The sequence below is a fragment of the Hemicordylus capensis genome, chromosome 5 (assembly GCF_027244095.1).
Source record: "Hemicordylus capensis ecotype Gifberg chromosome 5, rHemCap1.1.pri, whole genome shotgun sequence".
Lineage (NCBI taxonomy): Eukaryota > Metazoa > Chordata > Lepidosauria > Squamata > Cordylidae > Hemicordylus > Hemicordylus capensis.
In genome coordinates this window covers 244,122,562-244,138,695 of record NC_069661.1, presented here as the reverse complement: position 1 = coordinate 244,138,695, position 16,134 = coordinate 244,122,562, and the positions used below count along the sequence as shown (strand labels likewise).

The window sequence follows — 16,134 nt, the reverse complement described above, 5'->3', positions numbered from 1 at the left end:
CCATCACCACCAACGTCACCGTGGAGGTGGGGGGGGGAGAAGGACTGCCGGGCTCACCCCCCGGCAGATACCCCTCGGCCGCACGGTGGCTGGAATGTTTTTTTTTTAAAGAAATGTTTGGCGCAGCAGGGCAGGCACAAGAGGCCCCCAACAGTAGGTTTTGGGGGGCCTCATGCTGGGGGGGCCCTCCTGCCAGGGATGGTGCAGGTACCAAAATGACCTAGATGCACCCCTGCTTGCACACACACACACACACACCCCTCCCCCCTTTTAAAAGCAGGGAACAAGAGGACATGGTGGTGTATTGCTGGTGCCCCGATCATCTACTGCCTGAGGCAATTTCCTCAGTTTGCCTCATTGGAGTACCATCCCCAGTCATCCCCATTATGTATTAAATTCTCAGTATTAAAATCAGGGCAGGCTCTCCACGGATTGGACCAGACTGGCTCAGACCAAAGCCAATACCACTTCTTCCAAACCCTGGGGAACGGCTTGGTTTATTTTTGAGCCAGTCTGAATTTGGTCCCCTCCTCCCTCAGCTCTAGCCCCAAAGCCATCACTTTTTTTTCTCCCCTGCTAACTGAGCAAAGAGGCACCCTTTGCAAAGTGGTGATTCTCTTTATTGAGCAGGGAGAGAGCAACTGGACTTATCCATCCCCAGCACAGCATCCCTCCAGTGGCTGTTGCTGGTGTCTATCTTGTGTTTCTTTTTTTTAGATTGTGAGCCCTTTGGTGACAGGGAGCTGTTCTAATCCATTTATTTATCTCTATGTAAATCACTTTGGGAACTTTTGTTGAAAAGCACTACATAAATATTTGTCATATTCATATTTTATTGCCATGCCAGATGAGACCTAGCATGAAAAACCCATGAAAAAGCCTTTTCCATTGAGCACTAGATAAATGACAGACATACAAACAAAAGCACAAGTATATTCTTGAGTCATAATGCAACAAGAAGAAGAGAGCAAGACCACAAGAAGAGAAACTCCAGTTGTGTCCAGCAGTTCATGAGAAATGGTGTGATTAAGAAATGCCAGCATTTGTACGCTTCATGGTGAAGAAATAGTCTCAAGCCTCTAGCTGTGATCTCCGTTCCAAAGAAAGTCAGGGGATGAGATCATATTTGGTCCTGGAAGAGAAGACATCGGGTTGCGGGGGGAGAAAGACTACATATTTTAGGACTTTTCTCATGGCAGCACATGACCTTTTTATCCTATTTCCAAGACATAAACTGTGTTTGACTTCAGTAGGAATCCGGGTTCCTGTGCGCGGGGGTGGGAGACACCAAGAAGCATTTGGAGGAAGAGAGTTGTCAGCAGTAAACTCTTCAAGGGAGATTGTCCATATCAACTACCCAGGCTATTACTTGCAAAAAGAATACCAGCCTAAGTACACCTTTAAGTGTATGGATAATTTAGAGCAAGGATTATCAACGTTGGGTCCCCAGATGCTATTGGACTTCAATTCCCAGAATCCTGAACCAAAGGCCACTGGGGCTGGGGATTATGGGAGTTGAAGTCCAGGGACCCAACGTTGAGAATCCCTGATCTAGAGAAAGCCAGTGCAGTGTAGTGTAGCCTTTTTTTTTTTTTTAACCTTTTCTGTCTGAGAACCTAACTTAAATCCCAACTTGTTACAAGGCTGCACAACTTTGGTCCTGGACTGCAACTCCCATAATTCCTAGTTGCCATAATTCCATAATTTCCAGCTGGCCAATAGTCAGGGATGATGCGAGCTGTAGTCTTACAAAAGCAGGAAGGCTGAAATTGTGTAGTCCTGATTTATACTGTATCTTGCCTCTTCTCTCTGTCCTCTACCATTGTCTTATCTCCCCCCTTCTCTCTGTTTAACCCCGCTTTCTGTTCTTCAAAAAAGCAATTAAAATGTGACAAACGTGAGTGGTGGTTGTGCCTCTCATACGACCCATCATTGGTGTCACTCAGTGTTGGGGCAGCCATTTTGTGAGGCAAGGTGAGGTGGCTGCTTCAGGTGGCAGAGTATTGGGGTATCAGGAAGGTGGCAAGATCCTGGCATCAGAGAGGCTCTCTTGGACTGATCTGAGCCTTGCTGGCTTTGCAAGGAGCACATCTCCTCACACTCCTTGCAAAGCATACAGAAAGTGTAAGGAGAGAAGAAGAAGCTACTGGAAACCTTCCCTCCCCCTGCTCCCATGCCACTTTCAAAACCTGCAAAGTTCTGTTTTGAAAGAGAGCTGGCCTCCACCATGCTGCCTAACCATAACCCTCTTGGGCCATCCCTGCTCAGTGTCTCCTGACCCAACATCATGACCTCAGGTGAAAACTGGGACTCTGCTCCTGAGCCAGGGGAATTCCCAACACCAAACACCAGCTGCTGTGGTGTACACCACAGGCTCCAGTGGTGAGGATGAACCAGGCAGTAAAGAGCCCCGGAAACTTGAACCTGGATCCTCAGAGATAGTCCCCCTGTGCCAAACTCACTCATGGGGTTCGAGCCTTGGATGGAGCCATCATTCAATGGTAGAGCATCTGTTTTGCATGCAAAAGGTTAAATCCCTGGCACCTTCAGGCAGGGCTGGGAATAGCTCCCCCCGGCAGTCAGTGTAGACAATACTGAGTAACCTCTTACCCTTTAAAGTCCACTTGCTGATGCATTAGGCAAGAGCTGGCTAAAAGATAGCAGAGTGTTCAGCTCTGGGCCTGGAGGCTGTCCCTTTAAGGAACTACCCTCTGCAAGCGAGGGGTGGCGCCTCAGGGAGGTAAGCACGGCCAAGAGATATAAAAGAGCTACATTGGAGTTTGTTTATTTGTTTATTTAGCACTTTTTAATACCACCCTAACCCAAGGTCAATGGAGTTGCACTTCGATTGGAGTGCTTCCTCCCTTGGAGCTCTCTGGAGTCCACAGTCCTGGAGACCAGTCTTGGCTTTCTAGCCTGCGTGATAGACCAGGACAGAACATCCATCAGTTGAAGACCATCTGTCAGGTCAGAACATCCGTCAATGATGCAATGAATGATGTGGCTCTTGGAAGGGATACCACTTTCTGGGCTAATCAAGCAAGCCGAACCTCTGATGAGTTTGTCTGACACAGTTTAAAAGGGGGTAATGGTGCATTGTAACGTCTCCTGAGCCCTGAGGTAGGGTGGGGAAGGTCCCAATAAAATATAAGTTGAAAGATTTTGGTTACACCAAGTGTGATCAAACACTGAACCAAGGCAAAAGGGGTCAGCTGGATCGTCAGTGGTTTTTGCTGAGTTCTGTGGGCCATAGAGCTACCAATAAGAAAGGATATTTTGTTAGCAGTAATACAAATTAAAAGTAGTGCTTGGTTCAGGAGGGAGTAAGATCAATTTGGAGGACTCAAGGAATACATTTTGCTCACACGTAGGGCCTGATCAATTTCTGGTTAGGGATGTGCGAACAGGTTTGACGTCAAATGTGTTTGACATCGAACCGAACCATCCCCTGTTCAGTCCGACCCCAGACCGAACACCCCCCGACTGTTCGGGACTTCGCAGACCTTTTTTGGTTGTTGTTGTTTTTTAAAGAATTTTTTTTTTACCTTATCCTCCTTGGGTCACCCAGTGGCCAACTGAGCAGGCGTGCGGCCTCCAAAATGGTTGCCGGGCCACTGGGAGAAGGCGGAAAACCAAAGAGCCAGCCAAATTGGCCAGAAGGGGGCATAAGAAAGGCTGGCAGGAGAAGGGGGGACTTCCACGGACACACACACACACACACCCCGCCGCTGCCTCCAGGAACTCCCTCAAAGGGGATAAGGTTAAAAAAAAATCTTTTTTTAAAAAACACATTCGTGAACCCACCCACACCGAACCGAGCCGGGGGGGTTTGAGGGGGTGCCAGACCGAACCGGCCCGGTTGGGTTCGAGTCTGATCCAGACTCTAACTGAACCGGGCCAGCTGGTTCCATGCACATACCTATTTCTGTTATTTGGGGTTAATACGGAATTTTCCACATGTCTAACTGGAAACAGATCTTGTCCATGGCATATCTCTTGCACACAAGTTTGCCTAACTGTAGATCAAGCTAAGTGAGTCTAAATTGCCTACAGTCCTGCACAATGGAGCACATCTTGGTTTTTTAAAAAAACACACACTGTAGAAAGAGAATTTACTATGTGTTAATTTGGAAGAAAACGGCACATTCGTTTTTACAAAGCCCATGTGTATCAAGGGAGGGGGAAAGGGGGGGGAGCTGCAGTTGTAAATAAATCAAAGAGGCTAAAAAGACGTTTCCAGATGTGAAATATATTTGTTACAGGAACATGTTAAGTAAACACTTAGTAATGCCCTTATTATTGAGCTCGGAAATAGTCAGCGGAGACACCTCCTCTCATCTACATTTTTATTCATGAAGTGCAGGGGATACCAAGTGACAAAGTATTCATCACCAATTAGGGACATTAATCAGTGCTGCTAGTGACAAGCACACAAGAATCCCTGTGGAAACCTCACCATTTTCATCATCTACTTGCAACTGGTGAAGCAGACCATTGCCTATGAAAGCTCATACCAAGCAAACGCCACAGCCCAGGGCACTCAATCACTGGTCCCCAATTGTTGTTGGATTACAACTCCCATCATCCCCAGCCACTGTGGCCAATACCCCGGGGTGATGGGAGTTTTAGTCAACATCTGGAGAAGGGTCAAATTTGTGCAGCGCTGACCTAGTGACAAATGCCTGAGCTGTGTGTCTACCGTGTCACCTCATCCATACTATGTGAATGAGGTGATGTTCAAAGGCTCTGGGTGGTGTACAACAAATTTAAAAAAATGTAAGAACACACACCATTCAAGACACAGTGCTAAAAACAATTCAAAACCATTTAAAACTAATTAAAAGACTTTAATTTTTTTTAAAAAAATGTTGGAAGGCCAGGCCAAACAAGTAAGTTTTTAGGGCTCTCTTAAAGGCCGACAATGAGCCTAAACTGCGGATATTGCCGGGAGTGCATTCCATAGGCTAGGAGCAGCTACTGAAAAGGCCCGGTTCAGAATTGCTACCAGATGTACCGGTGGTAACTGGAAACGGACCTCTCCAGATGACCTCAACAAGTGATGGGGATCATACGGAAGAAGGCGCTCTCTAAGGTAGCTCGGAGGATGCAAGCCATTCAGGGCTTTAGAGGCAATAACCAGCACTTTGTATTTCGCCTGGAAACATATCAGCAGCCAGTGCAACTGTTTTAAAACAGGCATAATATGGTCTCTCCGGGTTACCCCAGAGACCAGTCTGGCTGCCGCATTTTGAACTAACCGAAGTTTCCAAACTACGTACCAAGGCAGCCCCATGTAGAGCGCATTGCAGTAGTCAAGCCTGGAGGTTACCAGCCGATGCACCACTTTTCTGAGATTGTTCTCTTCAAGGAATGGACGCAGCTGTCGAATCAGCCAAAGTTGATGAAAAGCGCTCCTGGCCATAGCCTCCACCTGATATACCAGGGTGAGGCCTGGATCCAAGAGCACTCCCAAGCTGCGTACCTGTTCCTTCTGGGGGAGTGTAACCCCATCCAGCACAGGAATGTCTAACTCATCCCTCAAATTCTAATCCCCCACAATGAGCACCATCTTGCTTGGATTCAGCTTCAATTTGTTATCCCTCATCCAGCCCATTACTGCCCCATAGGCAGGCATTTAGAGAATGAATGACATTATATGATGATGATGATGATGAGGAGGAGGAGGAGGAGGAGGAGGAGGATGAGGAGGATGAGGAGAAATAGATTTGGGTGTCATAGGCATACTGATAACACCATGCACCAAATCTCCTGATGACCTCACCCAGTGGTTTCATGTAAATGTTAAAAAGTACTGGTGACAAAATGGAGCCCTGAGGGACACCATATAATAGCTCCCATTTTGAACAGGAACTGTCACCAAGCTCCACCATCTGGAATCTGCCTGAGAGAGAGGAGCAGAACCACTGCAAAGCAGTGCCTCCTATCCTCAATTCCCTCAGGCGATCCAGAAGGATACCATGGTTGATGGTATCGAATGCCACCAAGAGATCCAAAAGAACCAACAGAGTCACACTCCCTCTGTCGATTCCCTAGTAAAGATCATCCATCAAACCGACCAAGGCAGACTCAACCCCATAGCCCGCTCTAAAGCCAGTTTGAAATGGGTATAGATAATTGGTTTCCTCCAGAACTGCCTGGAGCTGGTTAGCCACCACTCTCTCAATCACCTTGCCCAATCATGGGAGATGAGACCAGCCTATCACTATCCATATATATAAATATATGCCATATTAGCCACCCACTGTGGGGATGCGTGTCTTTGAGGCTGAACTCTCGCGACACGCTGCGAGAGTTCCCGGCAAAGACGGGAACAAGGACGGAGAAATTGGGGCCCGATTGGGAAGGAGCTGCACAAGGGAAGCGGCGGGTCCGGATGCGATGGGGAGGCAGTGGCCCCGGCCGTGATGGGGAGGCAGCGGCAGGCCCAGCTGCAGTGGCGAGGCAGTGGCTGTTTCGGGCCTGGCCGTGGTGGCGGTGGGGTGAGGAGGCGGCTGGGCCACCAGGAAGAGGAGATGGCCCAGGAAGGGACGGGCCGGCTTTAAAGCCAGCTAGAAACCATGGGTGGGGATGGAGGAGAGGACCAGCCCAGGTGGGAAACACCGGCCCCAAATACCGCACAGATGTTCAGTGAGGGGTGGGCGAGTATCTATCTATCTATCTATCTATCTCCAAGATGGGGCTGAGAGAGACTCCTGCCTGCAACCCTGCAGAAGCTGCTGGCCACCTATGTAGACAATACTGAGCTAGACGGACCAATGGTCTGACTTGGTATAAGTCAGCTTCCTATGAGTCTCCCACCCAGGCACCAACCATTCTAAGACCTCCTTAGTCTCAGCAAGGTGCCTGTACAGTATGAATTCCGATCATACTCTGGGGCCCCAAATGACCCATGTGCAGCTGCACATGGCAAGAGGATACTGTGGGCTTCAGAGGGAAGGGGAGATTGGCAAAAGTAGCCCCTCTCCTGTGGCTCTAGTGCAGCATTAGTCTGCTCTAGTGCAGCATTGGTCTGTATGTCAGCCAAGGAATATAAAGGTCTCAACATGATGTATCTTCTTCATCCAGGCATCATTACTTTCCCCCAGCCTGAACAAAAGATCCCTGCTGCTACAAGGCCCCAAATCTAATGGAGGCTGGCTAGTTTGTTTTAAACTCTCAATGTCAAACTCACAGTACATTCAGTTTAAACATTCCCTTGGGGTATTTCCTGCTAAATACTTTCTATTTTTGATCCACTCACTTCAAGTTCAACCAGCAATATTGCATCAATTCATTGGCGGGCGGGCGGCGGGGTGGGGGGGTGGGAAGCTTGCCTCACTCTCCACCACTCAATCTCAATCAAGCTACCAAATTAATTAAGCACTCTTCATTTGTCCATTGGCAAATGGGAGGGATGGAGAAAAAGATACATCTGAGCAGAGCAATCGGATGCGTGCAGCATTGACCAGAACAAAACTGACGCCTCTGTAATAGAACTAATGAGAGCATTAGGTCCCATGATCTAGTGCAACAGATCTACTGTTCACCTTCTCAAGCAGCAAATTCAATGTCCCAGCCCAAACTACTGCCATGGGCTAAACCAGGGTTGCACAACTTTGGCCCTCCAGCTGCTGTTGGACTACAACTCCCATCATCCCCAGGTACAATGACCAACAGGGATGCCTGGAGTCATCTGCAGGAGGACCAAAGTTATGTAGCCCTGGGATGAACACAAGCCCTATTTACATGTACACCTGTAATTGCACAGGGCCCCATTTCAGACATTCCAGTGTACACACACGGGATGTCAGGACCAGTGTTCCTTGTAACAGGAATTCCCAGGTGTTGTTGACTTCCAGCATCCCCAGCCAAAGACCACTGTAGCTGGAGATGATGGGAGTTGTAGACAACAACATCTGGGAATCGTTGTTATAGGTAACACTGATCAGGGCCTATCTAAACCCGGACCCTTGGCGGACTCTCATGGAAGAGGAGGAACAGCCTTAGCTAAGACCCCAGCTCCAACAGACCTTGAACAACCAGAAATGGTCACATCCTTGGAGGAACCTTGGAAACCTGAAGAGTCAATGCTTCCCAGGAGGACTCCTTCTGTCCCATCCCTGGTACCCCATCCTTTGCCCTCAGAAATCCACAAACAGAGGCAATGCCAAACCAGGGCCAAGCTCTCACCAGGCAGCTAAAGGCATCCTTCCCTAAAGACTTACTCAGGAGGAGGTCCACTCAGGCACCTGCCTCGAATAGGGCCAGCCTTTGCTCCAGGAATGGGAAAGGGTCCTGGCTTACCTTTAAGCCCTTTAAGACACTGTTTCCAGTCTGTTAACAACATGGCAGAAGTCTCAAGGGAGCTTGTTCTTGACTTGCGTTGCTGAAGGATGGTGCTATTGAAAATGCCGCATGACAAAATCCAACTTAACAGCACCCTGCTCCTCCTTTTTGAAGAAATCGAATCTGCATCACACATGTTTTGTGTTCCCTTGATTAAGACCTCGGTGCTGAAACGGAGAGGGACCAGTGGTCTGTGTTTATATATTGTGTGGAAGTTGTTTATGTTTATGCGGCTTTTGTCTTTTATACTTGTGGTTTATCTGTGCATTTGTATTAAACAGATGCATTTCCTTTTACTGTTTATTAGGTCTCTTTGTTGCTGGTTTGTATAATTAGTGGAGACTCTTTACTATGTGTTTTATCCCATGTAAACCCTCTAATTCAGAGCCTGGCCTTGCTTGTGCAACAGTTCCCTTGCTGGGCATTTATCAGCTCCAACTCTTGACCTTGCCTACCCCAGCTCATTAGATCCACCAGACCCTGGGTCCGGACACGGAGGAGAGAGAGAGAGAGAGAGAGAGAGAGAGAGAGAGAGAGAGAGAGAGAGGCTAGCAGATTCTGCCCCTGACCCTATGCACATTCATCTGAGTGTTTGAAGAGAATCCCAGAGCATACAATTGTCCATGCATGGGGCTCTCTCCACACAACTGGGAACACTAGAAAACCAGAATTTACCTGCTGACTGAGCAAACAGGCACCTTTAAAAGTGATAATGTGCTGGCTGTTATGGCTGGGGATGAGGAGAGCTGTGATCTAACAGGGGCTGTCAGGCGTTGGGGAATGACACCTCCAGCCTCAGAGCCAAGATGGCTCTGAATACCAGTTGCAAGGGAGCAACAGCAAGAGAGAGGGCATGCCCTCACCTCTTGCTGTGAGCTTCTTAGAGGCATCTGGTTGGCCACTATGGGAAACAGGATGCTTGACTAGACAGGCTTTGGGCCTGATCCAGAAAGGCTATTCTTATGTTGGGAGTTGTAGTCCAACAACATCTGGGGACTCCTGTTTGAGACCCCTGATGTAAGTAGTTCTGTATTAAATTTTTAAAAATAATTATTTAAAAAACCATCATCATCACTGGTGTGCTTTGTGCTTTCCCCTTGGTGGCACTCAAACACATGGTGTTCCTTCATGCTGACCTTTTAAACTGGCTGCGTGTTCCAGCAAAACAGAACGCAGACCATTTCTAGGTACTGATATCTCAGAGAAAGTGTGGACAACCATATCAAAGTGAAGGTCAAACACCAGGACCGCCAGCTTCATAGCGTCCTTTCGAGTCAACCTCCAGGACAGCAAGCTGCCAATGCAGAGAGGCTGGGCTTCAAAAGAGCTGCCAGCGAGGTGTCCAAAGAGACAAAACTGTTCCTCACCATGAATGCCCTTCCCTCCCTCCAAATGTTGCTGCCACATGGATCTCGATCCAGCTAGATATCAACAGGCAAATGTCAGGGGCCCAAATACTTGATCTGCAATGAAGCGAACAACAAATTAACAGCCTTCCCACTCCCTTTCCAGCATTAAGATGAAGGAAGCGAGTGGAGATTGTTGCAGGATGAATTAAAAACAGACTAGAAGGCCTACAGCCAAACTGTTGCTGAATATTTCAAAACAGATAGATAGATAGATAGATAGATAGATAGATAGATAGATAGATAGATAGATAGAGGGATAGATAGATGACAATAATAACAATTTTGTTAGCCACCCCATAACAAATTATTCTGCAAATCCCTAACAGATGGCTGCCCAGTCCCCTGCTAATTGAGCAAAGAGGCATCTTTTCAAAGTGGTGATTCTCTTTCTTTAGCAAGGGGAGAGCAACTGGCCCTATCCATCCCCAGCACAGCACCCTTCCAGTGGCTGTTGTTGGTGTCTATCTTATTTTTCTTTCTTAGATTGTGAGCCCTTTGGGGACAGGGAGCCATTTTAATTATATCTGTGTAAACTGCTTTGGGAACTTTTGTTGAAAAGTAGAATATCAATATTTGTTGTTGTCATTTTCTGGGCAGCTCACAACACAGAATTTAAACATCAAGTAAAAAAACCACACATACAACACAACACACACACAATACAAAATGATTAAAAAACGTATTTTATATATACATGGTTCCTCACCTCTGCAGCTACTGATTATATGCACCTTTCATCTCTGTCCTTTCTCTCCCAGTTTCCCTTCAGGTTCCTTTCTAACCTTCACTACTACCTTCATTTCTATGGAGTGCTGACAACTCTCTTTGTCCTCTGCCTCACTCTTCCTTAAGATTGCTACCTTTGCAAGCCTACCCAGTGCTTCACCACTGGGAGGCTCCCCAACCCAAAGAGGAAAGGGACAGCGCCTTCCCAGTGGACCAATGGAAGGAAGGGCACAGCTGCTTCCTGGTAGCACAACGAGGGGGTGGGGGGAAATCAAGCCTCATAGGGAAGCAGCACCTAATTTTTAGTACCAATGTGATGCTGGTGCACAAAAACAGGATTTCAGCCCCATACTACCTGACCCTATCAAGGTGCACACAAAAATTGGCCTGTAGAGATGAAGAAAATCTTGCCTTCTCCATTTCTTTATGGTCACCATTTGTCACTGCAAAAATCCTGGGCATAAATCATCATCTGGATTGTCTATATCCATAGCACACCGGCTCCTCCTCTCTTAGTATGGCATTCTGAGTCAGCCATTGCATGGTCTGAGGGCATGTGGTACAGGCACCTTGAGAAGTTAAGCAAGTCCAGGTCTGCTCGGAGCCTGGATGACTGACCACCTGGGACCCCCATAAACACTGCTTTAAATTCCATGATGGAAGTATTGAGGAATATAAATGTAATTTCATAAACAAAACCTCCCACTTTTTTTGTTTTTTCTAACATTGGGCATGATCCATCCCCTCCTGTGAGTACAGAGCGGTGCACACAGTAGAGGATTTGCCGAAGAAGTCTAGTGATTCCTTACCAAATCCAGCTTCAGAAAATCACTGGTTACACTTAGCAGTACATCCATCAGTTTCTGTCTGCGTCAAGGTAAATGCACGTCCAGCCATCTTTCTTTAAATTATATAGTGAATATTTCAAACACTTCACTTCATCTTTCTGAATTGGGTAGCAGCCCATTCCAAAAACTTCCACCAACATTTCCATTTCCCATTTTCTAAAGCAATGCAGTGGTCAGGCCAATAAGCAGAAATACCTAGCAGACCGCTCTAGTTGACAGCCTTAGACACTACTGTCCTACAGCAGAATCTAGACAGAGGACAGCCTCTTAGTGCTAACAGAATGCCTTTTGGATGGATGGAGAGGCAAGGGAGGAGTGAAATCCAGCAGGTCTGGATTCAGCACACCCACATCCAAGATAAATATTGAAAGTTTCCTTTGCTTCCAGATGTTGGGCATTCAGATGTCCCGCCACCCTTGTTACTCAATTAGAAGGTTTAATTAAGGGGACATTTTTCAGTCAACCCAGAAGTTCCACCCAAGCCCTAAAATGAGATTGTAAATGAATTCAGTAAACTTTAGCTGCCCAATTACTGGTCATTTCTTGGCATTTTAAGTCCGGCACTGCTAGAATGTCACTGCAGAGACTACGAATAGTGCCGTTATTATAGTCCTATTGGGCAAAAAAAGTCATTCTCTTGAAGTTCACAACTCAGACCCTGAAAAACTAAGGGCATTTCCGCAATCACATATGTGACATTTCGTTTCATTTTGGTTCTTATGGCAGGAGAGCTAGTCTTGGGATAGCAGGCATGAATTGTCCTCTTTGCTAAGCAGGGTCTGCCCTGGCTTGCATTTGAATGGGAGACTACATGAGTGAGCACTGCAAGATATTCACCTCACGGGATGGGGTCCAGTGTTCCCTCTAACAGGGATTCCCAGATGTCGTCCACGACAACTCCCAGCATCGCCAGCTGCAATGGCCTTTGGCTGGGGATTCTGGGAGTTGTAGTCAACAGCATCTGGGAATCCCTGTTAGAGGGAACACTGATCGGGTCATAACTCAGTGAAAGAGCATCTGCATGCTGGCATGCAGAAGATTCCAAGTTCCCTCCCTGGCATCTCCAGGATAGGGCTGAGAGAGACTCCTGTCTATAACCTTGGAGAAGCTGCTCCAAGTCAGAGTAGACGAGGGCTGTCAACTTTGGCCCTCCTGCAGATGTTGGCCTACAGTTCCCACAATACCTGGCTTCTGCATGATCCTCACTGCATGTTAAGGTAATCTGAGGAGGTCCGTCTCCAGTTACCACCGGTGCATCTGGTGGCGACTCAGAGGTGGGCCTTCTCTGTAGCTGCTCCTGGGCTGTGGAAAGCACTCCCTGCAGAAATCCGCAATCTGAATTCTTTATTTGTTTGGCCTTCCAGGGTATGTAAATTGTTGTAAATGGTTTTAATGTTGTAACCTGGTTTTTTAGGGTTTTTTAACCCTGAATGTTTTGAATGTTTTAACTGTTATTGTTTTATGCCATTTTACAACCTTTGTTTTTAACTGCTAATTGATTTTAATTCTTTTGTTTTAATGTAAACCGCCCTGAGCCATTTTGGAAGGGCGGTAGAGAAATAGAATAAATAATGAATGAATAAATAAATAAATAAATATTGGCCGCTGATTATGGGAGTTGTAGTTCAAAAACAGCTGGGGGGCCTAAGCTGAGCAGGCCTGGTGTAGACAATCCTAAGCTAAATGGACCAATGGTCTGACTCAGTATAAGACAGCTTCCTATGTTCCTAGTTCAGTTTTATGTGTTTTTCTTCACTGCCCCAGTACTAATCCCAACCAGGTTTCCATATGCATTGCCTGCTTCTTCCCTGAAATGAGGCTCAAGTTTCTTTTTTATAATAAAATCCATATTTGTGAAATTGTGCCCATGCATGTTTCAATACTGTATCTTTAGTGCTGTGTCCCAAAAAGGAAGGATACACTTTTGGATGGGATCAGGATGCAACTGGGTTCTCTAATGTTGAAGTATCCAGACACAGATTCTGCTGAAAGACAATGGGGCTATTCTCTGCAAGCCCGGTGGTGGCTGCGAGCCTGGCGGTTCTCAAGTGGATAGCCCGCTCCTGTAGCCCTCCCCATAGCCCGGGTTTGCGGAGTGAGCACTCTGTGACCGCGAGTAGCCGCGGCGTGGCTCCACGCCGCAGCTACTCACGAGTAGACCCTCCCGGAGGGAAGGCAAAAAGCCACCTTCCGGCTCCGGGGATCTCCCCAGTATGCCCTGTGCACTCGTGCAGGGCATACTGGGGCTTCCGGGGGCCATGTGGCCCCCGGCCCCTGCCGGCTCCATCATGGAGCTGGCAATTATGTGGGCAGCTGATCCGGCCGCCGGGGGCTCCCTCCACGCTTGTGTGTGGGGAGAGCGGGCTTAGCTCGCTCTCCCCGCGCACTAACAAAAACTGGGTCTCACTGTTCGTGAGACCCAGCTCAACAGCAGATTAAAGTAACAAAGTGTGCAAGGTAAAGAGTGAATGGGTGGGGTCAGGGGGGGAAAGGAAAGCAAAAAAAGGCACCGCTAATTAACTATGGGAAGGGGTCAATGGGCATGGAAAGGGACAATACAATAACCTGCGTTGCAGGAGGACTAATTGCTGCAGATTTTGAATCTCTTTAATATGGAACATGAGTTTTCATGCTATAAACCCAGATGCTAGAGTAAAGCCAGCAACAGATCACAGGGAGGAGAGCTGGTCTTGTGGCAGCAAGCACGGATTGTCCTGTCTGCTAAGCAGGGTCCACCCTGTTTGATTTGGATGGGTGATTACATGTGAGCACTGTCTGCTGTGAGATATTCCCCTTAGGGCAGGGGTGGACAAACTTGGTCCTCCAGCTGTTGTTAAACTATAACTCCCATGTGGCTGGGGATGATGGGAATTGTAGTTCAACAACAGCTAGGTTTTCCTACCCATGCCCTAAGTAAAGTGTGTCATCGAGTCGGTGTTGACTCCTGGCAACCACAGAGACCTGTGGTTGTCTTTGGAATGCCCTAGTTAGACCCATAGTCTGGCTCTGTATAAGGCAACTTCCTATGTCTCTATATTCCTATGATAAGAAGCTGAGCATTTGGAATGGGACTACAACTAAATGTAAAGAGGACTAAACTAATGAAAACGGGTACAGCAACCAGCCTCAGAATTGATAATGAAGACATTGAAATGGATAGCTTCTGCTTTTTAAGATCGACTGTCAACAGTAAAAGATCCAGCAGTCAAGAAATACGCCGCAGACTAGCTCTTGGTAGGGTTGCAATGAAGGTCTTGGGAGGGATACTTAGATGCCGTTATGTGTCTATACCTACAAAGATTAGAATAATTCAGACAATGGTTTTTCCTGGGACACTCTATGGAGGCGAAAGCTGGACTTTGAAGAAGCAAGCAAGAAAAAACATTGATGCTTTTGAACTTTGGTGCTGGAGAAGATTTTTGAAGAAACCATGGAAAGCCAGGAAAACAAACAAATGGATCATAGAATAAATCAATCCAGAATTTTAACTCGGGGCACATACAACCAGGCTCAAAGTATCATACTTTGGACACATTATGCAAAAACCCAGCTCCCTTGAGAAGTCCATAATGGTGAGGAAAGTTGAAGGAAAGAGAAGAAGAGGATGACCAGCAGCAAGGTGGACAGACTCAATTACGACAGCAATGAATGCACCACTGAGAGACCTTAAAGGCCAAGTTGAAGACAGATCATCCTGGAGAGAATCTATCTATGTGGTCACTAAGAATTGACACCGACTTGATGGTACTCAATCAATCAATCAATTGAATTCAAATGGATCTCACTTCTCATGAAAGTGAGACTGGGAAAATTTAGATCAGTGAAACATTTATGTTTTATCTGAAGACAGTCTCTGGTTCCTGGACCTAGGACTGCTCATGCTTACAAGGAGATCATGCTGGTTCAACCACTCACACAGACCTCAGCTACAAAAGTGGAACTGGCTCCTCCAGTTATTCACATGGCCTGTCTCATCCTGAGGCCTTCTGAACTATACACCATGGGTATTGCAAGGCTGGAATCTCAGAAGCTAGAAGTGTGGTTGAGTATGGCTTCCAGGAGGCAATGCTTGAGTGCCTTTCATAGGTCTTTATTCTTCCTCATGACTCAGAAATTGCAAGGAAACGGATTAAAGCCAGTCATTTAGAGGAATTTCCTGACTTGTAAGTTGTGCAGAACAGTCTTCCTTGTGCGGTCGTGGCTGAAAACCTTCATTGAAGGTTTTCAAACAGTGGGTGAAAGTCAGGGATGCGGTGGCAGATTCCTACATTGAGCAGGGGGTTCAGCTAGAAAAGCGCAAGGATTTTGTTATCAGAGGCACAATGAAGTATGCAAAATGAGCACAGACTTATGTAAATTTCTCCTAGGTAAAGCAGGGTTTCTTAACCTTGGGCCCCCAGATGTTGTTGGACTACAACTCCAATAAGGAGTGAGCCAGCGTGGTGTAGTGGTTAGAGTGCTGGACTAGGACCGGGGAGACCCGAGTTCAATTCTCCATTCAGCCATGATACTTGCTGGGTGACTCTGGGCCAGTCACGTCTCTCTCAGCCTAACCTACTTCACAGGGTTGTTGTGAGGAGGAACTTAAGTGTGTAATACAGCGTTCTGGGCTCCTTGGAGGAAGAGTGGGATATAAATGTAAAATAATAATTAAAATCATCATCATCATCATCATCCCCAAGCAAAAACCATTGCAGTTGAGGATTCTGGGAGTTGTAGTCCAACAACATCTGTGGGCCCAAGTTTAAGAAACCCTGATATAAAGTGAATGGTTGCCCTTAACTCCCATGGAAAAATAACTGAGA

General features: G+C 46.9%; 1 protein-coding gene across 4 annotated transcripts in view; it reads right to left on the bottom strand.

The window, feature by feature from the left end:
- The window catches only part of PDE3A (phosphodiesterase 3A), a 382,562-nt gene that overhangs the window by 135,060 nt on the left and 231,368 nt on the right, over positions 1-16,134 (bottom strand). Inside the window, exon 1 of one of the 4 annotated variants that reach the window (XM_053252905.1) lies at positions 8,305-8,386. The exons of the other annotated variants lie outside the window; for them this stretch is intronic. The gene's annotated coding sequence lies outside the window, so the exon portion shown is untranslated. Of the gene's footprint in view, positions 1-8,304; positions 8,387-16,134 lie in introns of those variants that run through there. 4 annotated transcript variants of the gene reach the window in all.